Below are 25070 nucleotides of genomic sequence, written 5' to 3' on the forward strand. Positions count from 1 at the left end.
AGCAAGACAAGATAGATATCCCAAATCAGGGGAGAGAGAATTCACCCTTCCTTTGTGTTCTCTTCAGACCCTGAACTGATTGGATGATGCCTTATCACATCTACTCATTCAAATGCTAAACTGATCCTGAAATGTACTCAAAGACACACCTAGAAATGTTTTACCAACTATGTGTGGCATCCCTTATCCCAGACAAGTTTATGTATAAAATTTACTTCACAAAGGGAAATTTCTGTTTGATAATCATCCTACAATGCAGGGGGGTAAAAAAAAAAGAGAGAGAGAGAAAAAAATATGGACCAATGAGAAGACCCAAGCATTATTGTTGCTGCTTTTGTTGTTATTCATCATACATTATTTCTGTGGGACCTTTTTGGACTCTCAGAAATAATCTTTGGGGAAATGGATTGGCATAGGGAGCTTTGAATTGGTTAAATGCAGTTGGGTAATTAAGTATCTGGTATGGAAAAAAAAAAAAACAGGGATCTGGAGTGAATCCCTGTTCTACCAGTCTTCATAAGTGTGATTGTGGTCAAGTGATTCAATTGTCTGAGCTTCATGATGTCATCGTTGGAAACTGACATAATCCACTCCAGAAGAGGACACAGAATTGAGGCATCTCAGTTGTAATGAGCTGCTTTCAGGCTTTTAATGGATATTTTGCTATTTCAAAAATTCACTCTAAGTCTGAATATAACCAGATGGTCAGTGATAAAGTCCAAATCCCAAGACTTCATAATACCTATGCATGCTAGCAATTTCACTTTATTATCAGCTATACTGTAAGTTTGAAATAAGATTTTTACTTCTTTTAGGGAAGGCTGGCTTGGTTTCATTTTTAATTATAACCCTATGTCCGGATGTTTCTAGTGTACTTTTTTAGAGAGCCATTTCTATGATTAACAAGTTAAAAAATCTTTTCCTTCAAAATTTGAATATGAACAGATGGTGCTTTTCAGTGTCTTTTTAAAGGTGCTTTGCTTGTCTTTCATAGAACCTAAACTATGAATTTAACATAATATTGTAAGGGTAAAAGAAATTGAAGTTAAAGCGTAAAAGTTAAAGGGTAAAAGACCGGGTGTTGTAAAGTTTCTAAGCTGCAAGGTCTGAGTTAAAATGTAAAGGATTAGGTATTGTTAGGTTTCTATGCTACCTGCAAAACCTGAAATTTCTGTAGCTGTTAAGACAATGCTTGGAACTGCCCAGTAAATATTTCCCCTGACTATTTGGTTGTTTAATAAGGGCTCTGTGTGGTCTCACTTAGGCATTGCAGGGCCTGGACCAATCAGTTTAAATGTAACCCCCTCCTTAGGAATGACCTATCACTCCAGCCTGACCTGTTCCCGCCAATGAATGAACTAATCATGTTTAGGAGTTGTTGTTCAATTTTCCCGTGACTCATGATGATTTGTTCTGATGTATACAAAGCCCTCCGCCCTCCCCAAAAAGTGTACTTAAGCAGTGCTCAGCCCCTGCTCGGGGCTCTGGGCTGCTTTCCCTTCTTGAGTGGGCACGGAGCCCCAGCATGCTGGTTCAATAAATCCCCCTTCTGCCAATTGCATGAGTGGTCACTTGGTGGTCTCTTTCTCCGACGTTTCGCGGGACCCTTACAATATAACTGAAAATATGTGGAAAGGAAAATATGACTTTTTTGTTGTTGTTGTTTTTGGGGTTTTTAATTTTTTGTTGGGGGGTGGATGCTAGGGATTGAACACAGGGGCACTTAACCACTGAACCACATTCCCAGTCTGGTTTATTTTTTATTTTAAGACAGGGTTTTGCTAAGTTGCTTAGGGCCTTGCTAAGTTGCTGAGGCTAGCTTTGAACTTGTGATCCTCCTGCCTCAGTCTCCTAAGCTGCTAAAATTACAGGTGTATGCCACTATGCCCTGCTGTGGCTGTATAATTTTGAATCTACATCAACACTTCTACCTGACTGGAGATTTATGCTCTTCAATTTAGTAGCTTTTTAAGGATTATTTGTCATTATTAAAATCTGAGTGAGAATTTGATGTCATATACCACTTAGATCAAAACTTGGGATCACCTGAAGATGGGTAGAGTTAAAAAGAAAAAAAAATAACTGCATATAATCTGCACTTTAAAATAATATCACCAAATTATGTATTGGTATGCTTAATTTTTTACATTAGAAAATTTACCATGTTTGAACAGGTATTATGTGAAGACTAACAGTAATAAATATAATCTGTCAAACATTCTTTATTGTCCTCCCCTAACCACTCTGTTTTCTATGTAAAAATCATTGGTTCCCAACCAAATGAACTGCTTAATTAAGGTTATGACAAGTACTTGGCAAATGAAGTGACTTGGCTTCTTCTCTGATATGTTGTTTTATGCATTCCAATGTTATATAGGAAATATACAAATATAAGTGATTTCATGAGTTATGGCTGCTGCGGTTTACCCAAATCATTCTGATAATGGTGCCAAGAGATGTCTGAGGGCCAACAGTCATTGTCCTCTTGGCTCCCCAAGTGCAGGGACAGGATCTGGACTCTCCCTGCAATAAAAGTAATTTTAACTATTTTCCTCACACTAGCCATAATTAGCCATAATTGGTAGACAATGTACAACAATGAGAAAAGACATCTTTTAATTTCTTCCTTAATTTTTATAGTTAACAGGTACTTGTACTTATCTTTCCTGTGTTATATAATATTAACTCCAAGAAAAACCAGGGAATTTGACATTTGGAGCCCTAAGAAGTGTCTTGAGTATGGGGCAGAGAAAGAGGCAGTTGACATAAACTATTGATAAAAAAGTTTTGCACACTAACAACTAGCTTCTGCTGGCATTTCAGTATTTCCCATTCTTAAAGATCCCTTGACCTTCCCAGGTTAAGCTGTGGCTTCCCTTCCTTTGAAACTCCTCTAAGGGATTTATTTGTTTGTGAGTCTATCTCCTTAGCCAGGTTGTAAGCCCCAAGGGAACAAGATCCCTGTTTTATTAATCTTTAAATCTCCTAAATCCAATACATTACCTAGTGAATAGTAGGAACTCAGTAAACTTCTTTTTAAAATATTTTTAATTTATTAGACAAATACCTTTATTTTATGTATTTATTTTTATGTGGTGTTGAGGATAGAACCCAGCGCCTCACACATGCTAGATGAGCGCTCTACAGCTAAGCCACCATCTCAGCCCCAGGAACTCAATAAACTTTTGAGGAGTTGATTTAATTGAATTTCCAAGTGGAATATCTTCCTTGTCTCTTCTGAGTACTATTGAGTCATTTTGCCAAAGTTTACATTTTCTACCAATTAATGACAAGTCTAGGCAAATAGAACATATCACCCTTCCCCACATTGCTTTGTATAAGGAAAGTACAATATATTTGATGTACTAAAAACATTTTAAAAAATAAGGTTGCAATTCCAAAGTCCTTCTGGTCAGTGAACATTCAATCCTTCCCTGGAACACTGTATCTTGAAAGGGCTGGTATTATGGTGATGATGATTTTCATTGATAATAGTAGGAAATACATTTAATGAATACCTCCTTTGTGGCAAACACTGTGCTACACATTCATTCTGTAAGGTGTTTTGTGTTTTTTTTTTTGTCTTCAATTCAGAGATAGGAAATTAAGACTTTAAGGTACTAAGCAATTTGTCCAACCTCACAGAACCAAGAATTCTGTCCAACTCTGATTTTTGTGCTATTAAATATTACTCTGTATTGCTTTACAATGTGTCTGCCATTGTTCATGCCAGAAAATCATTAGCTGTTTTTATTAATCTTGGTTTAAAAATTGTGTTTTAAACTACTTGTAAAGCTTTTCAAAGCCATTTAAGGTAAAATCTTTGCCCTCCACTATACAAATAACTTTTGCCAGAGTGCTGGCTTCTGTAAGTTGATGGATGTTCTGTTTTACCATCTAGATTTGCTAATGAAAATCAAAAATAATGATAGTTGGATCAGAACAAAACCTTTTAAAAGCATTTACATCATTGTCCATCTTGTACTGAGAAATTTAAAAATTTATTGAAAGTGAATCTGAAGTTAGTTGTGTAGTCAGTTAAAATATTGATCAAGGTTACATTAAATGGCCACCCACTGCTGACATTCCTTTTGAAATTTCTTAGGACTTGCAAACTAAACTGCTCAGAAAACTTTGAATATGCTTATGCATAATTGCATAATTTTACAATTTCTTTCTTAGTTCCTTTTTCTTCAACTATTATATCACACATTATTTTTTAAACTTTCATTTATAAGTTAAAAATTAATAATTGCTTAGAAACAATTAGTTTTTGTTTTTATATTTAAACATGTCCATCATTCTAAGACCTAAAGATAAAATGGTTCTATCTTAAGCCAAAAATGCTTAACCAAGGTGACTAATATCAGGCTTTGAGTCTACTTGAAATTAAAAGCATTATTCCATTCAAATTATTATCACTCCCATTTTGGAAGTAAATTTTTAGCCTGGTTTATGTTCTGACGTTTTATGGAAAAAAAAAAAAAACTCTAAACATGCATAGTTTGGAATCTTCTCTGTGCCACTTTTAGCATAATAACAGGAATAAAGTAGTTGACCTACCCTCTTTGGACTTTGAGGTGCCAGGGTAATGCATAATGTTTTGGAACAAGAAGTCTCATCATGCCCATGTTTTAGTGCACTTTACAATTTCCTGCCAAAAGAACATAAAATGCCTCCGAACACAGTGAAAAAGATTTTAGAGTGAATGAAGATCCACATGCAGAATATTCAGGTTAGAAATATAATTTTACTATCTCTTGGTTGTTGCTTACATTCTGCTGAGAATGTCAAAACAAAACTTTAAAGGGGGAAAAAAACTGAAAATATTTACTCTTTTAAATTAATGGCATTTTGAGTAAGACTACAATTCTAAGTTCTTTGGAGTTAAGAGTGAATACCTTAGCACTGGTTTGGGTCAAGGATTTGTACAGCTGGAATTTTTTCTCCAATCACCCAGTGTAAGGAATGTAATCAGCCTTAGTGAAGAAAAATGGAGGAATAGAGGCTGGCATGTGAAGAGTAAGTGCTAATTAGTTATAATGCACTAATTAAAATAACCATAACAGTATTAGGAGGGAGATCTGTAGAGTAGAGCAAGGAGATGAGTGCGGGAGGAGGGGAGGGAAAGGAAAGGTACTGGGAAGAGATTGATCCAATCATTATGTGCATGTACAAATATGGCATAATGAGTCCCACTATTGTGTATAATCATATGCACCAGTAAAAAACCCTTCTGTATATAATTCCCACGTAAGAGTGTGGATTTACTCATCCTCAGTAAAACTTTCTGTCATCTTAAGAAAGACTTGGGCAAAAGAACCATTGCAAATTTTATTAAAGAAATACATTTGAACTGTGTTGACTCAGCTGATCTTTGCAATCAAGATTCTGGTCCCCAAAAAGAACAAGTCTAAGCAAATAGAACACATCACCCTTCCCCACATTACTTTGAATAAGGAAATAACAGTATATTTGATGTCCTAAAAACATTTTTAAAAATAAGGTTGCAATTTCAAAGTCCAATCTCAAATCACTAGCAATCACTGGAAAAGAAGAATGAAAAGAATTTCTCCTATTTTTCTGGCTCTGAGCCTCTCAGGTTCTCTTTCTCACTGTCCTCTGATTCCTCCTTATACCTTTTGTAAATGACCATGCCAGCGTTCTCAGTCTTCTTTATTTCACTCATGTAAGTTTCCATGCCCTGCACTGTTTCTGATTTGTAGAAGAAAACTTCATTGCTTTTTCTAAGGGAAGAAAAGAACCAAAACTCTCCCTGATCCCAGAAGGGAATAAAGATGTCCTCCCAAGACATTTCTGCTTCCTTTTTGCCTGTTGGTTTCAGTCACAATCATGTTTTCCTAAGCTGTGCTCTGGGAGCTGCTTCAAAAAGTTTATGGTTGACACAGCCTTTTTTTCTTTGTTTTCTTTGGAGATCTCTGCCCTAAGGAAAGGTGTATTATCACATTTAAGACATGAGGATTAGAGTAGTACTAGATCCATTTAATTTCAAGGATTGGAATCATTTCTTTATGATAAGCAAGAATTCTCTAAGGCAACCAGCACTCTATAAAGGCAATTAAAATCTGAGAAAAATAGTCACAAATCAAGGCAGAAATTTACATATATATGTACATTCGTATATGTATATATGGACATATATAAATATATGTAGATTTACATATGAATATGTACATGTAGATTTTCATATATGCATATAATAATATATATGTATACTATGATTTATATGTACATTATATACAATTATTTACATATTATTTATAAATATTGTAGGCATTATTTATATTCATGTAAAATTTTGAAAAGGGCATTTAAAGGGAATTAAAGACAAATTATGTGCTGGGTTTTAGGAACTTTAAGTGATCCTGGAGAGTATTTTGGGCTATCTTTGTCTAGGATAGAATTAAAGGCCATCAGAGATATAGGGCTACAAACATTGGGGTTTCTTTGTGTCATTCCAGTTACTTACTTTACTACTATTTCTGTTTTTTTTTGTTGTTGTTGTTGTTGTTGTTGTTGTTGTTGTTTGGTACCAGAGATTAAACTTAAACTCAGGGGTACTCAATCACTAAGCCACATCCCTAGCCCTTGTTTTGAGATAGGGTCCTCCTAAGTTGCTTAGGGCCTTAATAAGTTGCTGAGGCTGGCTTTGAACTTGTGATCCTCCTGCCTCAGCCTTCCAAGCTACTGGGATTATAGACATGTGCTACCATGCCCTGCACTTTACTACTTCTTACCATCTGCCTTCCTGATTTCACCACTGTTCATCATCAGTGTATCAGTCTCTTACAGGTCGGTTTATACCTGGGGGCAATGCTATCCTACAGCCACTTATTTAGAAATGTTTGCTTATTTTTTTTGTTTTTTCAATGGATGGAGAAAGCTATTGACTTTTAGTGGTAGGAGGCCAGAGGTGCTAGGCATTCATCAAAAGTATAAAACAATTATATACAATTGTCAGCTCAAAATGTCAATAACACCTCCATTAAGAAATACTGGACCCCTTGAATTGGTACCCCAGTGTTGGATCCACTTATCTGACTTTTTGCCTTTGGATCATGTTGTTTATCTTGGATTGTTACAACCTGCTTCAGCCCCAAGTCAATGATCAGGCTATGATCTCCCTTATTTGGCTTAGCCTAGGAGGGGAGGAATATTTGGTAAAGAAATTCATGTGTACACCATTCTTTCTATTAGAAGCCAACACTGAAAACACATCTTATGCAGGTTTTCAGATACCTGTTTGCTGAAATACATCTAGTCACAAAAGAAAGTAAAACCTCAAGTCAGGCAAGGAAAAGGAATATTTGTATCATCCCTTTTACATTGCCTCCAAACAGAGGAAAATGCAAAACATCAGTGCTGGCTGATGTTGTGGGGCTGAGTGTTGGTGAAGGTGCTTAGAATGCAATAGTTATATAAAGAAAGGTATAGAGATGACTAAGGTGAGATATAAAATGGCTATTTTGTTTTTTTTCCTTAAAGGATTAAGTCATTGTAGAAGGTGAGGAAGCTTGTTTACAAGGGATTCAAGTAGAGGTTCAAGGGCTGCCAGGAAAGAGATATAGAAAAGTAAAGTCCTGGGCTGTGGGCGATAGGAGAGGTAACAAAGAGAAAATGACAATGTAGAATAAACTGTACACCTGTCAGTTCATTAGGATTTGAACTTTATCATCATATCCTGGTCTACTTTGAGAAACCCAGTTTTCATTCATTTTAGGTTAAAAAAGAAAGCGAAGACTTTTTGATTTAAAAGTGTTTTTTAGCATATTAAATTTTCATCCATTCCGGAAACAAAAAGGAGTTTCTGATGGATCTTGCATCTGCTTACAAAGTCCCACAGATTAGAATTTTAAAAACATGGATTAAATGTTCTGATGTAAGCAAATCTGTTTATATAAAGCTGTTAAAAAAATCTAGTATCATACGTTTTTAATCAAGATTTTTATTGAAACAATGTCTACAAATAAAACACACAGAACCAATGATTTGCCAAAAATATGAAATCATATCTGTGATTACCTTCCAACATATCTGCAATTACCTTCCAACATGATTTGACACAGAAAATGCAGGTAAAGAAAAAAATGAACCATCTTCTGTTAATCTGTGCAACTAGATTTTTATAAAATGAAGTGCTAAAGGTCTCTGAAGTGAATAACAAGTCATTTTATTTGACTTTTTAATGTTACATCTTGAAATATTTTCAAAATCAAGTCTTGTAACCTATTGTCAGGAAGAGATAATAAGAGGCTTTGCAAATGTCAAGGCAAAGGTCATATCTGGCACATTCATCTCCAGATCAGACCAGCAGACACTTTCTAATTTTTGTTGTCCCCAACATACTTATTCCCTATCACTACTAGGTTACTTTGAAGTTATGATGACAAATTCTATACTTAAATTTGGTTGCAATATGCTGCAGTTTTATTTTTTGATGTGTTCTCACATTCCTCATACTGTTATTTACAATTACATCTGGCTCATCAAAAAATGTAAGCTCCATCCATTTTTTTTAATCTCTGTAATTCTGGTATTAGAAATATGCCTTACCTAATAGTATATGCTCAACAAATGCATAAATGATTCATTTGCTTAATTAATTATTTCACACTGTGAGTCTAAAGATAGTAAATTATTGAAAGAGTTTGGGTCATCTTGAATTTTTATGTGTGCTCTCCTCAAAGTCACCCAATACCAATGCACAAGCATTCTGAACATTCTTGAATACCAAAGTTAAAATTTAAAATCTATATCCTAAGCTTCTTATGTGTTCGGGAAGAAAGAAATGCATATTTGCAGTATTTAAGACATGGGGGATAGGGTTTATATCATACCACTCATTGGTTCAAGAAATCTTTTAACATTTGTACAATAAGCAACTACGGTGTAATTTATTTATCCTTTAATTGTTGTTATATTTATGCAAAATAATGGGGTGGAAAATATCTCTTTCAAATTTTTCAGGACAAAGCAACTATATCTCAGGCTATTTCACCTCTAAAATTATGTGCCATTTAATTTGCTGGGCAGATGTTTGACTGATACAGGTAAGACTTCAGAAATGTCACCAGGACAGCCAGGTACTTAAATGTCCCTATATTTTAATAGACATTTCTAGCTGGAGGTGATTGATAGTTTGAGTGAGCTCTTAACTCCACTGAATGGACTCTGTTTTGCAGATTATGTTGACTTCTGCTCTTTTTCTTAATTACTTCCTTAGTCAAGTTTAGGGTTCTCCTTGTGTAGCCCAGTGGTGATTTCTTTATTTGTCCTCCTTTTGGTGAGGTGCTTCCTCTGCATTCATCCTCATTCACTATGACTACTACATTATATAGTTGTCCCAAGTGATTCATAGTATGGTTCTTGTATTTTTTTTTTGAGTCACTTTACAGTACTCTTCTTATTTTCAGTTTGCTTGTTAAAAGCCTTTGAAGCTGGTTATTTTCCTAGGCTGTTGCTGATTTGGAATTTTTCTAGAAACATCTGTTAGGATAGATTATGCCAGGCTGTGTTTTTGACTGTTTGAGTACCAGAATTCACTGCTGCAAGAAAGAAGTTGGGATTAGAAGGGACTTGTTATATTTCATATTTTGAACCTCACAGATTTAACACTTTGTGAAAAATGGACAGTGGTGGTCACTAAGTTATGAAACATTACACAAAATACTCTGAGACATGGTCATACAATCATACAATAAAATAATTATTTATAATTGAACCTTCTATCTCTAAAACCCAATAATTTTGCTTTAAACAAAAGACTCAATCCCTACATTCCAAATATCCCCCAAATATGTTGTACTTTCCTAATCATATTGGAAATGTATCTTTACCCTAATCCTGTCTCTTGACAGCTTTGTAATTAGAAAACATACACACTGTAATAGGGATGTGGGAGGCAGTATGTGAGGAATAGATGAACTTTAGATAGGGCAAAGGGGATAGAGAGGAAGGGAGGGGACATGGGGGTAGGAAAGACAGCAGAATGAGATGGACACCATTACCCTAAGTACATGTATGAAAGTACATGTGTGTGACTCTACTTTGTATACAACCAGAGAAATGAAAAGTTGTGCTCTATTTGTATAATATGAATCGACACATATAATGTCATATATAACAAATATAACATATTAACATATATAACATATTAGAATATACAATAACAAATATATAACAAATTAGAATAAATAAAATTTAAAAATTAAAAAAACAACATAAACATTCACATACAGAATACACACAGGATCAGGCCTCTTCCCAAGGTGCCCCTACTAACTATTTTATCCTGAAAACATGAATTTAATTGCCATTTTAACCTATTGTTCTATAATATACCACTGTCTTGTGCTATCAATAAGTCATAAATTTTTGGAAGCCAGTGGTTACCTTATGCTTCTCAATAGTCCACAGTGTCAAATATATCATGGATTTTTCAAATATTTGATGATTTCTAAGAGTCTAATTGAACCAGAAATTTCATCCTGTTTCTGAGGCAGTAGGTGTTATAGAGTCATTAACAATGCAACTTATTTTTTACCTCTGTAAACACTGGTACAGACACAGAGAAGCCTCTGACAATCACAGCTATGGAAACCAGATGCATGGCCCGAAGGAGCAACAGCATTTCAGTCACAGTTCTGAGGAGTGTTTATTCTCATTATTTTGTGGGAAGTTCCACAATCCTGGTGATTAGCAGAGAAGACCTAGCAATTCCGTATTTTAAAAATGTAACTCAACCTCAAAACTACATGATGATTTTACCTCCTGTCTCTGGACAAACTGGAATCCTAGTTCTTGTTCTGCCACTGAGGGGCAAATATTAGGCATTTTATGGTGAACCCATATTTCAACAAGCGGAAAATCAACAGAGAAAACATGATTATCACTATCTTTCTCTGACTACATATCACTTTCTGCCACAGTCTGGCTGGGCACAATTCAGGAGCTACTTGTCAAAAGAAACGAATTTTATTTTTAGAACCACACATGCCAAACAAAACAGCTCCTCAGGAAAAACCCTCAGAGCCCAACTGCCACCATGGGCTTCCCACAAGCCTCTCAACCTTCCCCACTCCTCCTGCTCTTGAGGCCTATTGTCTGGGTCGTGTGGGCGGAGCCAAAAAAGCCCCCCAATGAGCAGCTACATGGTCTGAAAGGGCAGGGAAACAGCCCAATGAGCATCACTGCAGAGGAGCCAATCAGCTAGAAGTTGATGGGGCTGCTGTGAGCCAATCATCAGCTGGCAGTCTGAAAGTTTGCTGGGGCCCCTTCGGCTGTGGCTCTCAACAACTTTCTCCAACTACATAAAAATTTGACCTATTACTCACTTGTTATAATTTTCCATTTGAAAACTATCTTCTTTGATGCTTGAGTGCAGCTTATTTTGTATCAGCCCACATAATGAGATGGCACCCTGATATATTAAAAAGACCTACTTATATTAGCTATATGGTCTTAGGGAAGTAGCTTAACTAGTCTCATTTTCAAGGAAAACATCAAGAAGTAGAAAAAAAATGAATTGGTAGTGAAAGGGAGAAGAAAATCTGACTAGTTTGAATGAGATCCATCAGTTCCCCATTTTAGATCCAAATGAGAACAACAATGAGAAAAGGTAGATTCCATGACAATAGGCACGTATGGCACAAATTTTTTAAAAAAGTGAATTGTGGAGTGGGAAAGGATTGCTTGGTGGGACAAAGGAATACCAGGATGTTCATAGTTAATGAAATGTCATCAGTGGTGTTTGTCTATATTTTCTAAGTGATCAGGAACTCATTTTGGGTTCAAAGTCTTTGATCTTCTAATATGTCACTTAGTCATGTGCATGTACTGTATTTTCCTTATACCTGAGGTCCTCAGTGCTGTTATTCTAAATCTCCCAAAGCATTCTCATCTGCTTCCATAAAATTAATTACCATTTATTTATTGACTGCTACAAATTTTATCTTCTACCAAAACTTTTATTCTGAAATATTGACTTGTAAATCCATTTCTCTCTTAGCATTTTCTCTTTGATGTCTTACAGGAGCATCAAACCAACATTGTCCAGACCAAGTTCACAATTTCCTATTGATAAATCTCCTCTTGTGGTGTTCTCCATCTCAGAGGCTGGCATTACCATTTGATATTTGATCATGTCAAGTGCAATGACTCATTTTTTCTACCTCACCACCTTTCACATATCAGTCAGTTTTGATTCCTTAGCATTTGTAGAATGTGTCCTTCTCTCTCCATCTCCCCTGCTATCACGATAATTTAAATAATCGTTATTTTCCCATGAATTTCTAGTCTCCCTCTATCTGTTCTTATCACATGCCAATTCATAATTCATATGTAAGCCAGAATTATAAACAATAGATAATATTATAAATTATATATCTAAACCCTTTTTGTTCTTTATTTTGAGACAGGGTCTCCCACCTAAGCTGTTTAGGGACTTGCTAATTTGCGGAGGCTGGCTTAAACTCGCTATCCTCCTGTCTCAGCCTCCTAAGCCACTGGGATTATAGGCATACACCACTGTACCCAGCCCTGGAATGATATTCTAAGAGACAAATCTGATCACAGTTTATCCATGCATAAAATTTGTTGATAACACTTCAATTTTTAAGATATAGTTTATAATCCTCAATTATAACTCACAAACACTGGGCAATGCTCAGCCTTATCTCAGCTGAACCCTCTCTCCCTCTTTTTCTGTACCTCACTGCCCTTCTTTCAGTTTGTTGAATATATCTAGCTCTTATTTCATATTGAAATCTTTTCACATGTTTCCTCTTTTATCTACAATCTTCATTCTCTGTTTCCCCTGAGGATTTCTACGTTTATTCAGCAGTCAGTTTAATTCTCATGTCTTTAAAGGAAGATTCCTCTGACTACCCAAAAGCTTGTTAGGATTCCTGATTATTTTCAGAGTCCTTTGTACTTTTCTCTTCGTTTTCCTTTTTAAACTTTAAGCTTCATGAAGGCAAATAAATTTATTTCTCATTTCCAGCACAGTGTTTGCCGCATATAATAGGAATTACAAAGATACACATCAAATGATGTTTGTGTGAAGTATACAAATTATTATATTTTCTAGCAGTCCTTGCAAACCTATATGCCCTCCTATATTGGTCCATCTCCTTTTTATAAAACTCCATCACATAGAGGTACTTCCTCATAGTCCTTGATTTCAGTAATAGCTTCAGGTACCTGAAGCCCCAACTTTCTTTTCAGCAAACTGATTAAGAGTCCCAGCAGTGATGGTTAGGTTGTTAAGATGAGAATTTTCATTAGCACTCTTCTTCCTACAGAACATGACAGAAAATGTCAAGGTTTAGTTTTTCCTAGGGGTTTTACCTCTTTGTTTTTATTTGTGCTTTGACACAATGAGCTTAAATGCAAGGTTATTAAGGTGAAGTGTGGAGTCTTTAAAATCTTGTCCAACAGGATAAATGAGCTAACTCCATATCTTGTGGACTGCCATGATACCATTGGCTACTCCTGGTTGCCAATTGACGTAATTTTGTTCGGAGGAAGAATTCTTCGCCTGTTCCATACCTTGTTAACGTTCAAGTTATTATTCTAGGAAAGAAAGTTAAGGAACTCAAAGACTGGGTGTTATTTAATAGACCTCCAAAAACTCTTGGAAAATTCAGAGGCAAACAGCAGAGATACCATAGTTACCAAAGGTAACAAAATTCCTTAGTGAGTAGTAAGGAGTTGAGTAACCCTCTACCAAGTATCTTCAGGACATCTTTCTTCTCTGATATAGAACTGGTTCATCTCTCCATGCTCACAGGTCTAATTTGGTTGTCCCCAATATAATAAATGAAACCCAATTGTTTAAAACAACACAGACTTATTTCATGAGGTGAGATGTCAAAAATGAGTCTTGTAGTGATAAAATCAAGGTGTCAGCAGGGCTACTTTCCTTCTGCAGGTGTAGGAAAGAATCTGTTACTTTGTTGTCTGCAACTTCTACAGCCTGTCTGCATTTGGTTTGTGGCCTTTTCCTCTGTCTTCAAGGGATACCACTCCAAACTCTGCTTCTGTCATTGCATTCCCTTTTCTGACTCTGACTCTTCTTGCTCTATCTTTTAAGGACCCTTGTGATTATACTGGATTTACTTGGATAATCCTGAATAATGATAATCTTCTCATCTTAAGCTCCTAAATTTAACCATATTGCAAAGTTCCTTTTTCCATGGAAGGTAACAGAGTCTAAAGTTCTGGGGATGAGTACATGGATATCTTTGCAGGGGGAATTATTCTGTCTACAAGAGTGAAATAGATCTAACACCTCATATTTTTAAAAATGCCAATCAGCCAGGATTTAATCTAGAAACAAAAGTTATAGAATTTTTTTTATCATTGTACCTTACTTAAGGTCTTGATTTTCCTCACATAAAATGTCACGATTATATCAGAGCTGCTTATTATCAGTTTCTTTAATTAAGCTTCTATCTTTGCTCAAATGTGAAGGAAATCATTTGTTAGCGTAAGTTAGACCTCTGATCAATGGAAATAAGCTGTGACATTATGTAGAGAGTATGTTTAAAAATCAGAGGCCACACTTTCTATACTTACATATGAAATTATATTAGGGGAAACTAAACATGATCCAATTCAATATTATAGATGTAATCTAAAGTTAGGTTTTATTAAATCATTGCTGAACTCCTTAGATAGAACTAGGCTTTACTTTCACTCTGCTTTGATAGCATCATATGCACAACTCTGTTACAGCGTTTACCACATTGAAATATTGATGTATTTACATGACTCTCTCCCAAACTACCTGTAATAAGACTGCTAAGGACAAAGACTCTGTTCTATTTTTCATAGTACCAATGCTGCCTACAACAGTGTCTGGTGTGTGACTGGTATTTAATGATGTTTTATGAAGGAATGAATACCTTTGCAAGCCTGCCTAGCATTTCTTTGGTAATTAGTTCCTAGCTAATTTGCAGCATTGACTAAGGGGAATAATGATGGGACTGATTGAAAGAGTACAGATGAAGTAATAGAAATCCACTTTCGTCCTTGGGAAAGCAAATTTGAGAACATGCCACTACTGATGTCAACAGATTATTTCCCAGCACAAAGCATACTCCAATACCTAGTCAGGACAGATTCACAGCTATGTATTCAAGAATATTGGTAAAGAGGAGTAAGCATGCCTTCAGAGGAATTACATAGGATATTAATTAACACTTAGTGAAAATTTAAAATACTGCATTAACTAAGTAAAAATTAGATCTACCCAAATCAAACAGTGGAATTTATAGTCCTATAGTTAGGGTTTGGATATAATAAAACAAATAAATTCTATAAAATTCTCTATTTTACCAGAAATATAATCAACCATATTCTCTTTTAACTTGCTGCTTTTTTAAAAAAAAATGTTAAAACATCACAATGCTTTTAATTTCTACTTTATAGTTGCCTTCATCCTTTTGGTTATTTAGCAACCATCTTATAGTTTCTTTAAGTTCTTTGTAGTTTTGTTGCAGTTTGAGAATACACACGTACACAAGCAAAAACTCCTGTGTTACAGATAGTGGTACCTGAACTTCCAGAATAGGAATGGCAGAGTATGAGTGTCTTTTAGCTACTAAAATTTTAATGGCTTTCCAAACCACCTGCAGATATTTTCTGAAAGTCCTGACAATACTAGTGAGTGATTTCCATTATTGACTCAGGCTGAAAAATCACTTGTGCTTGTAAAAAAAAAGTGTAGAAACCCAACTGAAATGCTCACACAGGAAGTCTGGAGAAGGGCCTGAGTAGCTTTCAAAAGTATCATCAGAAATTCTAATATATAGCTAGTGTTGGAAACTTATAATCTAAATTTAAGCATGAGGTGATTGTGTTCATAAATTGAGAAGTCAAGGGGGATAGAAAACATTCTAGAGAGGCAGGTCTAAAACAGGGTGTCCCAGATATTACCCTTCCAGGACAGATATCTACTTGTCAGCAGAATCCATGGTATTTTCAGTGCTAGTGCATTTATCATCACCACGATTAAGTGAAATAATGAATATAATGGGCAGTTCTTCCACATGGCAGGCTCTGAATAAATATTTGTTTATTTCCTTTGTGTTTGTTTTTTTGTTGTTGTTGTCAGTTCCAGGTCTGGTAGAGCCATGTGTTTCCTAAAGGAAGAGGGTGATAATAACATTTGTATTTTTTCACACTTCTAATAGGAGGAGTCAGAAGTAGCAATGTATATGTATCTATTAAAATATAAATACACACACATGACAATGAATATATGTAAGTAGGCACAGAGACAGCACATATACCCACCCATCTGTCTATATGATAGTTTACTTTCCAATGTCCATTCTTGCCAACTGCTATTATGGGTTACTTGGAGAGTGATTCAGAAATAATCAGGAGGAATAGTATTCAAATAGACACTTTGCTCCAAAACGTCATTCTCTCATTAACCCATTAGTCATTCTCTCATTAACCCATTAGTCTAGAGAGAAAGGAAATAACATTGAGGCAGCCAATTACACTATTTTTTTCTTGTTTTTAAATTTTTTTCACTCTAATTTGTTATATATGACAGTGGAGTGCATTACAATGCATATTACACATATGGAGCACAAATTTTCATATCTCTGCTTGTATACAAAGTATATTCACACTATTTGTATCTTCATACATGTACTTTGGATAATAATGTCCATCTCATTCCACCATCATTTCTAACCCCATGCCCCCTCCCTTCCCCTCCCAACCCCTTTCCCTGTTTATAGAGTTCATCTATTCCTTCCATGTTCCCCATCCCTACCCCACTATGAATAATCCTCCTATTTTATAGTCTCTTCTTCTGGGATACTTTTTAAGCTTAAAGAAGAACAGAACGTTACTGGGAATAAAATGAGAGTAAAAGACTTTCCAGTTTGACTTCTGACCTCTCAATTCTCATTCTGTTTCACAGTCCTCTCTTTTACCTGATGCTCCACTGTCCTCAGGGCTTGATAAACTCTATCCATTATCCTTGGGTGACAAAACTCACTTACATGCTTAAGATGATATTGCTAACTCATAAGTCTGTACTTGAACTTGACAGCCTGCATTCATTTGCTGCTTTGCATACGTAAAATTGAGCTTAATTTATTTTCATTAAACCCTGTTTTACTTCTTATATTTCCCACCTCCCTCGATTATGTATTTATGTGTTCAGTCACCAAAGCAATAAACCAGGAAGCCAGTAGAATTGAGTACTTCCATCTTTATGCTGATACTTGTACCATGCTTTGTTCCCAAAGTGAGAGACCATGGGGCATAGTGGAAGTGCTACATGCGATCAAGATTTGGTTTTCCATTTGGGCATAGGACTCTTTCTTCTTTAATATCTCAACCTAGTACTACACATCTACACTGGTACTCTTCCAAAGGTATATTTTCTACCAACGTAAAGGAATATTACAATATCTTCTGAGTCTCTTCTTTAGAAAAGCCTGATATATCAAATTCAAATTCACAAAATTGGTAGCATCTTCTCTGCATTCCTTTGGCTGTCAGAAACAAAATTTGCCACACTTGTAGGTTCCATAGGAGCACTATTCAAATTGAGGAGAGAGGAGGTTTTTTTTTCCCAACTGTGATTACAAAATTCAAACTTTTAGTTTGCCAGAGTAACACTGACTTAAAAAATATCATTAAACAGAATTACCTAAACCTGAAACTTGTAGCTTTCCTGTGACACATGAAGGTACTAAAAGGTTCAGACCTCATATGTAGCTATCTGTTTGGTGCCACTTACTGAATCTGATTTTCTGAAAGCAGGCAAGCCTCTTGCTGAGCAGGAGAAAGTACCATGGGCATTACTGATCACTCAGTAGCCAACAAATAATGGCTATTTCTAGCACCTGAAGCCTAGAGGAGAAATAAGGATAGTATCATTGACTTATAGGCCCAATTATGTTCAGTAGGTATTATGGGCAAATTAAAAGGAAGCCAGATACAGAATAGTGACCTCACTATAACTGTAATGAATGGGAAAATGGAAAAATTAAATGTTCTGCCTGCTTCTTGATAACATTTCTCAGATATTAGTAAAATTTCTTTTATATACCATCATAAACAGAGTATTAACCAAATGCTGGCTTGACATCTTAATTGAGTCAAAGCTTTGTTCCCAGGTCTAGAATTTGGAAGTTGGTAGTATAGACAGATAGTATGGACTCTATTCTCTTACTCAATAATCATTTGCTTCTAGTTCATACTTCTAGTACTTCACTAGTCAATTTTACTAGTAAAAATTTCTTATAAGTTTCACTTTGCTAGTAATTGACTGCTTTAGTCATTCTTCTCTGAGATATTGGCCACGTCCCTGAACTGCAGATCTGTTGTGTGAATGAATCATACCCATGTCTGAGAGAGCTGAGTCTCCTTAACTGATCCTTGTGCTGGGCCCAAGAAGTCCCTGCTTTTTCAGATGTCTGCAACATCTACACACTCCTTGATTCCCTTCCAAAATCCTCCTCCTCCTAGCTTTGGGAATTTTTAGTCATAGAGGTGGGAAGCTTTACCATTTCTCATTCTGTGTTTCCCAAATGTATAAGGATTTCTGTTTCTTTGGTTAAGAGATACATTTTTTAAACTCAAAGACTATAAATTTAATCCTTGTTTGTTTGGGGACCATCTCTTACTTGTGTCAATAAATATTGAATGGCTTTGATGACTCAAAGAAGCAGAGGCCAAGGAGAAAAAGAAAATACATGTTTAAAAAGCTTGTTTACTTATTGAAAGTACTTTCTACCTGGAATGTGAAAAAGAGGAGATTTGATTCTCGTATTGGGTATTCTGTTTAGGTCAGGAAAATACCCAATAAAGCACTCCTGCTCCATAAATCATCAATGGCTATGATTCTCATATGCCTCTCTTTCATTGTTATCACACAAGGACCTAACAACTTTTTCTGTTTATTACTTTCTTAGGTTGCATTTGCATTTTTAAGATCTGTCAATGCCAGAGTCTCTTTATTGTTCCAGAGAGTCCCATAAAGGAACAGTATCATTATTACTGTGTGCTTAGCAGTTTTCTCCAATTACCTGCATTTTGAGTCTTGTGAACATTTTGATTCAGTTCAAATCCTCCTTTTGTTCTAATGATGCTAAGGTGATGGTCATCCTTAAGATAATAAAAGCAAACTAGAGATAGAAAACCTGGTTTTAAAAGCATGACAAATATTCAGTTCCTCTTACCTTCCCAAACTCAACCTTGAGGCTTAAAGATGACTTACCTGGAAGTTCTAAAGTGGTAAGTGAAATTTGCTCTCCGAGCTCACATGGCTCATGCTCTGCTCCAGTTAACTGAGTACATACTCCTATTCTGGTCAAGCCCCAAAGATTAACAGAGAAGTAACTGCAGACATTTCTAGCGCATGTTCAAAAAGGAGTCCAGGAATTCTTTGAAATTGCAGAATGCAGAACTAAAACCAGTAGGAGGTCGATTTTGTTTCTATATGGGTCTCTCCATCACTACACTGGGACTCCTTTGAGGGCTGGATGTGACTATTAGTCATCTTTGAAACCCTGCTCCTAACTAGAAGCAAGGTATCTTACCATAGAATGTATTCAGTCAATGTTACTTAGTTATATTGAGCTGAATGAATTTATATACATAAAAATTTATTTATTTATACAATCTTCTTGATAACTCTGTAATGAATGTACTAAGTACAGGGGATACAGGAGAACATAACTGCCATCCCTGCCTTTTGGAAACCTGTAATCTAAAAGGGAAATATCATGCAGTAAAAAGAACATGAACTTTTGACTTAAGACTTGAACTCTGCTTCTGTGTCATCTGGTATATATATCATCTGGGTTATTATATTCAACTTGTCACTTAACCTCCTGTATCCCAGTTTCTTTACGTTCAAAAATGGTATAATGACTACATCATAGTATTGGAATGAAGATTAAATGAGGCAATATGAGATAAATTTTGTTTTCAATTATAATCTTTCCTTCTTACTATTCTTCCCTCACTATCCTATAAGTTGATCAAGAGATAGAATTCAGTGACCTAGCTGAGAACAGTGTTGTTCAGTGAGGTTGAGCAATTTTTCTAGGCTCCAACAACAGCCAAAAAGTGGTGATTCTGCACCTGCAGAATCAAAGCAATTTCCATTCTATGTCTCACACGTCCTTGACTCTGATTCTATGATGAAAGTCAGTTGCTGTCCCTTAATGTAACTTTGCTCATACTAATCATTACTTCCAAGTGAAGTCTTTCTTCAAGCCTCTTTTTGCATAAAATAATCTTTCTGACTTTGTCCTCAGTCTCTTCCCATGGGTATTAGGGCTTAAAAAGAAATTTCTTTAAAAAATTTTGTGATTTGGAAGGGACAGATATATACCGGCTTGGGCTCATGATATAATAGCAAATAACCTTGGCTCTGTTTATTTTGTGGTACTGGGGATTGAACCCAGAGCCTTGTATATATTAGGTAGCCTTTTCATTTTATTTTGAGAGAGGATTTCACTATATTACCCAAGCTGGCCTGGAACTCGCAATCATCCTACTTTAGCCCCCTAACTAGCTGGGATTATAGGCATGTGCTGCCTCCATGCCCAGTTTACCTTGGTTTTGATTGTGCTTCTGTTGTTAGTGTGCCTAGAAGACTAGAGCAATGGGAGCTTCCACACTGGGAGCAAAAAACAGAAATATTTCATGTGTAACTGATTGAAATTTGAGATTGCTCTAGCTTCCATCATTCGTGACCTCTACAGAGCACTGATTGTTAGAAGGAATCATATCTTGCTTAATCATTCCTTCAACCTTTTGATCCTCTTCCCTGTTGGTAATCACTGCTTAGCATATTTCTTACTGCTGAGAAAGTGGGCAGGCAGCTGCTGTAGCCTGTAGAAGATTCTAAGGTTTCTCCTTAGGGGGTTGGCAAAGGATACCTTGTGAAGCTGAGGATTTTAAAAATGTGTTTGTTTCCTTCACCCTGGAGAGTCTGAGCAATCAGTCTTGGGCTTTTCTTCTCTAAACTGTTTATGCTTATGAAGGAAATAATTTAATCAGTGTGTGAAAGTGGATTTTTTTTCTAAACATTTTCAATTTTGATAGCTAATTTACATATATGTTATAGGAGCTTCACAAATTGATTTGGAAGCTTTGTTCTATGAAGCCTGGCCATGATAACTGTGTTGCTAGGATGCTTTTGTTAGGTAATGTGGGCCAACATTTTTTATTAATTCAAATCAATAACTGCCTATCCATTTAGAAATTCTTCAGTAAATTACGTGGTTATTTGGCTACATTTAGAATTTGGGGTCATTTCAATTTATCATTTTTTTTCCAGATATTTAGTGTCCAAATTCCCTGAACCAAGGCATAGAGCCAGTCTCAGAAACTGATGGGCACAGTCCAAGACAGATACAGCAGAAGTGCATTAATGAGTTCTGCATGTTAAATTATAGGACATAATAAAAAGATTTCTTTGAGGTTATAAATATATCTTTTAGGGTCACTACTCTCCCTCAATGCATAACTTAGTAAGTATTGGAAATAGGTTTTTATAGTGTGGGGCCTTACTGCAATTTCTATTTAAAATAAAATAAAATAAAAGAAATCTCTAGTAGGAAAGATTCTGAAGCTGTATTCAGATTTAAAAATCATGACTGCCTTGATGAATAGAAGTGTATACCATGGATACAGCAAGAATCAGGAATATTCATACACTGGCCATCATCTCTATCTGGGCTAGAAAGTATTATAATTAGCTGCTTCACAAGAATTATAGAGAATAGCCTAGTATGGGTTTATTACAAACAGAACCCTAAGAAGGGTACTTCTGGCCTTTCTAAAGGTCTTTAGGCAGGTTTTCCTTAATTTAGCCCTGATGTGATGTATTAATCTATTGTGGCAGATTATTTCTGTATATAAATAATTCACTTCTCTGATTTATCAATTTTCACATCTCCCTCCCATTACTTAAACTATTTCCTCTGCCCCAAAACATTTGCCTTTCTTTATTTAGGAAAATTTTCTCACTGTTCATGGACCACCTCATAGTGTTTCTTCCTCTCTGAAGCTTTCCTGATGTTCCTAGGCAAGATGAATGGCTCTCTTTTCCATCTATCCAAAACAATTAATTGAAACTCTATTACAACACCTGCCACATTGCTCTGTAATTACTTGCTCACGTGCCAGAATCTAGCCCAGAATGTCAGGCATATGTTTGTGGACTTGAAGTGGATCAAGCATTGTTCAGAAGAGAACTGGAGTTTCTTACTTAAAGCTGTTGAACTTCCAAACTATGAATTTGTGGAGAATGCAGTGGGTACAAATATAATGGTAATGGTGGCTGGAGGGGTAGAAGGAGGGGAAGAGAAAAGAATAGAGAAAGACATGATTGATATAGAATCCACACATACACAAAAATAAAAACAAAAACAAACAAACAAAAAAACAGTAAAACTATGTGTGGCCAAGAAAGAACATTTACAGGAAGAACAATAAAAATCAATCCAGGTTACCACATGGAGGTGTGATGTAGGTTCCATATACCCTCAGAAAGAGGACAGAGTTGACATTGCCCTGTGGACATATGCAGTAGACTCAAGGCTTCTGCACAAGTGTCTAAGAGAATTAGTCAATTCTTACCTGATCAGAAATAGGTAGAGGCAGATCTGAAAAGCACTCATCCCTTTGAAAGACTTTCCACTTCTCTTGTAAAAATACAGTTCCCATCAAACCAAACATATGCAGTAGGAGAATTGAGCTATAAACTTTGGCACTCTCCCATCCCCAAATACACTAGCCTGCCTAGCATACTGCTTTCTCTACTGTCTCGAGGAAAGTATCCCTTTCTATGAAAGGTCTATTCCTTAAAATTATCTCAAACTTTACAGTTCATAAAGAAATTCTATGTGTTTTATTTCATTGAATTCTTACCCAAAAGAAGACTTTGAAAATCCAAACCATATGGACATACAACTATCTCTGTTTTAAATATAAGATAATTTAAAGAGGTTAAGCAATTGGTCTAAGGTCATGGAAAACAGCGCAGTTGGGCTTGAAACCAAGATCTTGAGCGTACAGCCAGCCTCATGCTCTTTTATGTGTACCTTCATAAATCTTCTGCTTATTTCTTCACCACATTTGTCATTTCCTGTATCTTATTAACTTTGTTTATGATATTTTTATATATGTCTTTTCCATTAGTCTCTAAGTGTCTTGAAGTCCTTTCTTGTTTATTCCTTCTATGGAAGCCCATTTAGTGCTAACACGGTGCCTTGTTCTTTGTAAAGAAATAATCCTATATTTCTTTACATGTACATTAATAAATAAATGTATTCAGTGTACATGTTAGTTTAATGAGTGAATAAAAGAAGGTAGGGATTAAAGAATAAGACAAATAATAGAATAAATAATCATAGATGCTGATTTAGACAACTTGCATTTTCTGGAACGAATTAGGGCATGTTAGAAGGTAAAGAAAAGCCCACCTGAGATATTTACTTAACTGAAGAGACATGAAGGAAAAGAAGAACTAAGTACAGAGCTTTGTCAAGGAAAACTGCCAGACTTCCTCAAATAGGGAGTTTCAGATGGAGAGGGAGTTTCAGATGGAGAGGGCAGCCTTAGCAAAGGTCTAAATGGCAAGAGCTGGCACTGGGTCAGAATCTATCAGAAGAATGGAATTGGACAATCCATTAGACTGCAGGCTTTTAAAAATGGAATTGTGAACTTTTGTATCCACATAAACAGCTAGGGCTGAAAAAACTAAAGGTCAACTTTAAACTATGATAAAAGGATCTGCATTTAAAAAGTATAACTGTTTCATTGGTCGGGTGAATTCTGAGTCTATGGGATGGCTAATGAACTCCATGGGTCAGGGGCAGGAGTGTTGTCTCTCTGCTCATTAAAGGAAAGCAGGAAAGAATTAATATTTCTTAAATTTCCTGTAGATACGAGTTAATATACCAGTAATAAGAAGTGAAGTGTTCAAGTGACAGGCAGCCAAGAAACAGAAGAGGCCAGTGATGTTAGAAATTACACAGCTGTGGCAGAGCCGTGATGTAAACGTAGCCATCCTGATTCTATTGGGCCCCTGAGCAAACTTCTTACCTGCTTATTTCCAGATTCTTTTTCTCTTTCCTCATCTGATCTCCTTTACTAAGCAAGTTCTTTCAAGTTTTAGCTTAGACTACCACCACTGGAAATTGTATCCTGACCTAAAACATGAAAAGGTCATGCACATTTTTGTTCTTTTAGCTATCTGTGCAGTGATCCAATGTCATTTAGTAGTATTATTTTATTACAGTCAATTATTTACTTCTTTGTTTCCCTGTTGATTAATCAGGAGTCATTAGAGGCAGACTGCATCTTGTAATTTTGGCCCTAGAACATAGAGCATATGTAGGTTATCAGTAAATATTTTTGGATGAATAAATAATTGAATATTCTTTCTAACTTAAAGTTATGTCTTCTCCACTTTTATTATTTATATCCACACCCTGCTCTCCTTTCATGACTAACCCAATTCTCTTTTGGCTTTGGGAGAATTCTTTTTTCTTCAATGTTCTCATTTTTCTTACTTGACTTTTATGTCTGTTATGTGTTTTGTATTAGAAGTTAAAGCACAATATTCTAAGGCATTAGATATTGTGCCAAGCTGCCAGCAGACTTACAAATGAAAAGAAAGCAGTTTGGTCTGCCAGTATGCGTTATTAGTAACAGAGGTGTCCTTTGTGATTCTTTTACAGATGCCATTAGGTGATTCATCAGTTAAATTTCTTTACCAGTCAACCTGGAAGTATAGTATACACAAGATGGTTTTCTGGCAGGAGGTAGAGAGGAGTGTGATTAATGATGGGAATAAAAGAGCTATTGAAATAGTTTTTTTTTTCAATTTTAAAAACAGAAAATCCTAGTTCATACACATTAAATATATTCTACATACAAATGAAGCTCTTTGTCAGAAAATTACTTTCTAATGGTAGGTCAATAGCAAGTATGAAATGAACTTTTTCTGCTATTGTGCTGGGCCCCACCCATGCAAAGTGCAAGGCAGAGTTGAG

At 35.8% G+C, this 25070-nt stretch overlaps 1 long non-coding RNA gene across 1 annotated transcript; it reads left to right on the top strand.

The window, feature by feature from the left end:
• The first annotated feature begins 1777 nt into the window (after positions 1–1777).
• On the top strand, positions 1778–24852 carry LOC125612000. The gene is made up of 4 exons (XR_007342237.1): positions 1778–5520; positions 17603–17612; positions 18199–18205; positions 24837–24852. It is a non-coding gene; the product is annotated as an uncharacterized LOC125612000 (long non-coding RNA).
• The last annotated feature ends 218 nt before the right edge of the window (positions 24853–25070 follow it).

The sequence above is a fragment of the Marmota marmota genome, unplaced genomic scaffold (assembly GCF_001458135.2).
Source record: "Marmota marmota marmota unplaced genomic scaffold, marMar, whole genome shotgun sequence".
Taxonomy (NCBI): domain Eukaryota; kingdom Metazoa; phylum Chordata; class Mammalia; order Rodentia; family Sciuridae; genus Marmota; species Marmota marmota.